Source organism: Gossypium hirsutum, chromosome D12, assembly GCF_007990345.1.
Source record: "Gossypium hirsutum isolate 1008001.06 chromosome D12, Gossypium_hirsutum_v2.1, whole genome shotgun sequence".
NCBI classification, from domain to species: domain Eukaryota; kingdom Viridiplantae; phylum Streptophyta; class Magnoliopsida; order Malvales; family Malvaceae; genus Gossypium; species Gossypium hirsutum.
This window is the reverse complement of record NC_053448.1, coordinates 16,032,487-16,038,622: the sequence shown is the minus strand read 5'-3', so window position 1 is coordinate 16,038,622 and position 6,136 is coordinate 16,032,487. Positions and strand designations below refer to the sequence as shown.

At 32.7% G+C, this 6,136-nt stretch overlaps 1 pseudogene; it reads right to left on the bottom strand.

Annotated features, from left to right (window-relative positions):
- Positions 1–693: 693 nt before the first annotated feature.
- On the bottom strand, positions 694–2,171 carry LOC107941611 (pentatricopeptide repeat-containing protein At2g17140-like; annotated as a pseudogene).
- Between the last annotated feature and the right edge of the window lie 3,965 nt (positions 2,172–6,136).

The window sequence follows — 6,136 nt, the reverse complement described above, 5'->3', positions numbered from 1 at the left end:
CCACGCTGGTCAGCTGAAAATCAGCTAGAGATTTCAGTAGCAATGGAAGCCTAACTGAGCTGTTGGTATTTTTAACAGACAAAAATACCCTTACTTTTATTTATTATTTTACCATTTTATCCTTGAAAGTTAATCTAATTTCTTTCCCAATCTTATTTTTCTTCAGATTTGGTAGCCAAATTCTGCTAAAAACGATGAAAGCTCTTCAACTCTTCCTCAATTGACACTCCTACAAAACCCCACCAACAACAAGCAGACTAAAAAAAACTTTGTTTTTCGACTCATCCTATCAATCTTGTTCTCAACTTTGATCTGGTAAGTCAAAACCCTTCTTTTTCCACTCTATATATGTGTTTGAATTGTATCAAGGTAGTTTCTATTTTTCCTTCTCATCTTGTTCTTAGCTAAAAAAATAATAACTATCTGGGTTCATTTGTTTGTGCGTGAGGTAGAAATATTAAACTATAAAAGGCTTCCTTGTGACCACATATACTAACATCCTGAAGGTAGAAATATTAGGATTGTATTAGATAATGGTATACAGAGAACAATATACGACTACAACAATAGAAAAGAACGTGATGGGTTACCAGGCAAAGACATTATTAAAAATATATCACATATAGGAGTCCAAGATACCAAAGGCTTTACTGGCAGTGTCATGACATAACATATGTGATTGTATTAGATAATGGTTCTTTAATACTTTTTTTAGGGAAGACTATAGTTCACTACTGTCTATATTTGGCAATTATCATTTAGCACCAAACAAAATTACTACTTTAGCCATACCTGTGTACTATTGTTTGCCAGTCATCTCCACATACTTCGTTTCTTTTCTATGGATCAATTCCTTTGGTTTTCGAGATATCTTATTTTCCACTCTACCATCTGAAGCCATCTCCAACATCTTCTCTGCAAGTTCATCAGCCTCATGCTTGTTTCCTCTTTTACCCAAGTCATCAACCACAGGCATGAATGATGCAGGGTCAAATTTGTATCCTTTGATAATCAGCTTATGCAAAATACCACTAGCTTCCTCTAACTTCCCATCTTTACAAAGTTTTTCAATGAGATCCTTATAAAGGAAGTTTCCCAGATGAAAAGATCTATCTACTACAGCTTCAAAGATCACTTTAGCTTCTGAAAGTAGCCCACCAGAAAGTAACTCATTGAACATTAAACTATAAAAGGCTTCCTTGTGACCACATATACTAAGACCAATCTCGAATAACTCCTTCGCTACTCTAAAATCACTTGCCTTGCAGAAAGCTTCTATTAACATCCTGAAGGTGGAAATATTATGATTTATACCCATTTGCAGCATGTCATCCAAGATAGAAGTAGTGTCCTGTATTTTTCCATTTTTGCAAAGAGACTGAATAATGTTATTGTATATGCAAACATTAGGAGTAATCCCTCTTTCTCTCATCTCATCGACAAGTCCATAAATTTCAAATATTTGATTTTTACTTCCTAAGCCAAGTATCAGTGAATTATAAGTCTGTACACTCTTATTACATCTTTTTTTTCTCTATGTCATTGAGAACTCGAAATGAAGATGAAATCTTTCCTTCTTTATAGAAAATATGGATGAAAGTATCAAAACTAACCGCATCGAGTTGCAAGTTTTTACCCATCATCTCTCTGAATTTCTTTTTAGCTTTATCTATCTTTCCTGCTTTGCATAAAGCACTAATTATGATAGAATATGTAACTAAATTCAGGAATACATCTCATGCTACGGCTAACATCATCAACTAGGCCAATAAATGAGTTCCCAAGGTTACCTAGAGCAGCACTTCCATGTGTCCACATCTCTTGTGCAATTTCATAGCTTTGTCCAATTTCCCACTTTTACACAAACCATCAATTACAATATTGCAGGTCACAGTATCCACACCATAGCCTTTTTCATTCATCTTTTGCAATAACTCTTCTACCTCCAATATTTTACCCTCTTTCCATAAGCTATGCAGCAAAATATTACAAGTATAAGTATTAGGGACACAACCATTTCTCATCATCTCATTTAAAATAGCATTTGCTTCAGATAACTTCCCTTTACGACAGTAGCCATGCAATAAAGTGCTATAAGTTACTGTATCAGGGGAAAGACCACTCCTTACAATAAAACCCATCTCATTCGGCAAGCAACCTTTCTCAGCCATTTTATCAAACAACTCTCGGACATCCTCCAAATGACCCAAATCACATAACCAACAAATCAAAAGATTAAAAGTATAAGTCTCCGGAGAAGTGTATTACTCAAAAACAAAGTTCGAGTCAATAGCATATAAGATATATCTGATCTTTTCATTGCCTAACTAGCCTAACTCTATTGATAATGGAGAGACCAAGCTTCTATTTTCTATCTATACATGCTGCCATTCTGTCACCAAGTCATTTCTAGTGATTAGCAACGTTTGAGCCCTTAGTCCCGTTGTCTAGAAGCAGAACACCTAAAATCCTTGATACTAAATGCTTTTAGCACTACAATCCTGAAAAATGAATGCGTTTCATCATCAACGGTATGTATCCAAATCCTTCCACCGACCAAAACTCAATTCAATTGCCTAGGTTGACACTCAAAAGTCAAAACTACTAAAAGCCTCCTCTCCCCTTTCCACTGTATTATTAGTTTATTACCTAAAATGTACATTAGTGGGGAACAGTGAATAATTATGAATAATACAAGGTTACCAACAGAATTTAGAAGAATTTAACCTATTGTTTGTAAAAGGAAAGAAAGGCCCCTTTATTAAATGTTTGGTAAAGCTCAATTAATTCAGTCCAAAACTAATGGGAACTTTAAAGACATACTATTATAAATATAATTCTTCTATCTCACTTTTCTTTTATAAATAGAAAAGGCTCTTCTATTTTAATTTTTCATAACTTAATCTTGAAAATTATTTGAATAATATTTTTAAACCTTATCGTAAAATTACTTACTTAAAAATCATTAGTTTAAAGCAAAAATTAACATTTTAAATTCATGTATTTATTATGAATTAGATGAATTTTTGATAAAGTTGAAGATGAGATTATTGTAATATTAATCTTTAAAAAAGTAGTTTTGATGAAGAAGAGGTAGGAAGGCCACATATACTAATTATTATTTAGGATATTTTTTCACAAGGTCTTCATTGAAAGCATTAAAAATGGACAAAAAAGATATATAAATAATAAACTGTTTTCTCTTTGATACAACATCCAAAGAGAACATTGTACAAACAGATGGAATGCGGGTTTTGTGGGAACATTTTTCTTATATATTGAAACTGGGAAAATGCTTTATCAAAGAAACCCGATTTGGCCAAGAGATTAACAAGTGAAATGAAGGGAGGAATGGGCTTTTCTTGAGGCTGTGAGGATAAGAGAAGGAGGTGAGGATAAGGATAAAAGATTAACAAGTCACTTTAGTCCAGTTATAAACAAAGTTAAAGCTCTCCAAAGATAAACTAGAACGATAAATAAAAATTTGATGACTAATTTTGCTAAGAAAAACCAACTGCTCAAGTTTGCTTACACTTTTCAAAAAATAGTCATAATCAATTATCCTTTCTATATCCTCGTTATTGTTTACAATGGATCTTTGAGAATTTTTTCTTTAGTGTTCATATTATGGCTTTCATCCATTCGTGATGTGTTATTCTTATTTTTTTTATGAAACTATATTATTATATCTAATTATATATTTATGGTTTTATGTCGGTTGACATTTAAAATCAAAATAATAATAGATGGTAAAGACACGAAATTTTGTGGAAGGAGATAATACCTTAGCAACAAAAGCTGTTTGGGATGATGAGCTGACGTTGATATTTTGTGAACTTTGCGTGAATGAAGTCAATACTGGTAATAGACCGACAACTAATCTAAACTCAAAAGGATGGGAAAATGTCATTGCTCTTTTTCAAGAAAAAACACAAAAAAATTATGGAAAACCTCAATTGAAAAAGTAAGTGGGATACATTAAAAAAGGAATGGAGGTTATGGAGGGAGTTGCTTACAGGTATTGGATGGTGTCCATCTAAAAAGACGGTCGATGCTACCGAAGAATGATGGGCTTCAAAAATACAGGTTAGTGTTAACTTTATCATTATTTTAATGCATAAAGTTTATTGAAATTAATAATTTACAATTATAAAAATCTTAGTATAACATTTAACATTTAACATGTTATGTAGGAAAATCCTGATTTTAAAGGATTTAAAAAGAAAGGAATTGAACCACGATTGAATGAGTTAATGTGGCAAATGTTTGGTGGCATTGTAGCCACTGGAGAGAACGCATGGGCACCTTCGTCTGGTGTTCTTCCAAGTGGGGTTCCTATGGGAGATGATGCACCTAATGAGGGATTTGGTGATTCAGATGAACATAGTAACGAGAATGAAGGTATTCCTCCTGATGAGGTACCATCAAACCCTTCTCATGAAATTCCTAATCGAAGAAAGCAAACACTTAGGGCTGTACACGGTAAAGGAAAAAAATCAAGTTCAAGTAGAAAATCATCAAGAAATACATTAACTACCCAGATTGAGAATTGTGTGAGAGTATGGCTAGTCCAAAGAAGTCAGTGAATGAAATTATTTTTCCTCACTCTCAATATACTATTTCAAATGCAATGGATGCTTTGCGTGCTTTGGGAGATGAAATTCCAAAAAAAGATGAACTGTATTATTTTGCCACCAAAATGTTCCAAATACTGGTGAAATGAGAAGTGTTTTTGAACTTAGATCCAGATGATAGAGTTTCGTGGCTTCGACGTGAGTATGCTGAACAAAATCCAATTGCATCATTTTCATCCTTGGTAGCAACATCCTCAATTCCCTTCCAACCATACCATCAACCACCACCACCATAAGCTCCTTAGAATTATTATTGTAATATAACTATACTACTTTTTTATATGTAAAACTAATGTATGATACTTTTTATGTTTGGTATTTTTATGCTATGCTTTTAATCAAGTTTATGTGTTGTATAGAATGTCACAAAATATTAATTTATTTTCATTTGATTACTTTTTCAGGTTATGGATGAATTTAACAATATGTATAATAGTTTTGATATGAATTATGATACCCCTGAATTAAGTGAAGAAGCTCAACGAAGAATAGCCACAATTGTTACCCAAGTTGAGCACAACAATTATCATGAAGAGGAAGAATATGTGTTAAGCAGTGTAATGGTACACCATGAAACTTATGCAACCATGTATGGATTCAAATTATACAGGTCAAATGTGGGTGGACAAATATTAAATGAGCACGATAATCGTTGCATGAATAGTGTTAGGATGCCAAAAAATATATTTCACAGCTTGTTGCATGATTTGCAAATAAATTATGGCTTAAAGAATGGGAAAGTATCGGCGATGGAGAAGTTAGCATTATCATTGTACATTCTTGGAAATAGAGAATCAAATTCAAATGCAACTGAGCGATTTCAACGATCTGGGGAAACTGTTAGTCGAATTTTTACTGATATGTTGCATATATTTGCCCGAATGGGAATAGACATGATTAAACCCACTGAAGGTCAATTCGAGGAAGTACCGAACCATATTCGACATGATACAAGATATTGGCCTCACTTTAAGGTAAAATTTACATAATCTTTATATTTTTAAAATATAAATAATTTCTAACTTTTATCTCATTACTTATATTTATTTTAAAGGATTGTATTAGGGCCATAGATGGAACACACATAAAAGCATGCATTTCGCCTTCTTGTCAAATACCTTATATCGGACGGAAATGTGAACCAACTCAAAATATTATGGCAGTTTGTGACTTCAACATGTGCTTTATTTTTGAATTTCCTGGTTGGGAAGGAACATTACATGATAGTAGAATTTTTTTGCAAGCACTTAGAAAACAAGAGTTAAAGTTTCCACACCCTCCACCGGGTTGAACTTTAATTTTTTAATTAATTTTTACATAAAAAATATTAAAATATTTAATTTATTTTTAAACTTGATATTATGTTTTACTTTTTTGTAGGAAAATATTATCTTGTGGATTCAGGATATCTACAAATGGCAGATTTTCTAGGTCCATATAGGGGGAACGATATCATTTACCTGATTTTCGTCGATGTAATCATCAAGTATCTGGAAAAAAAG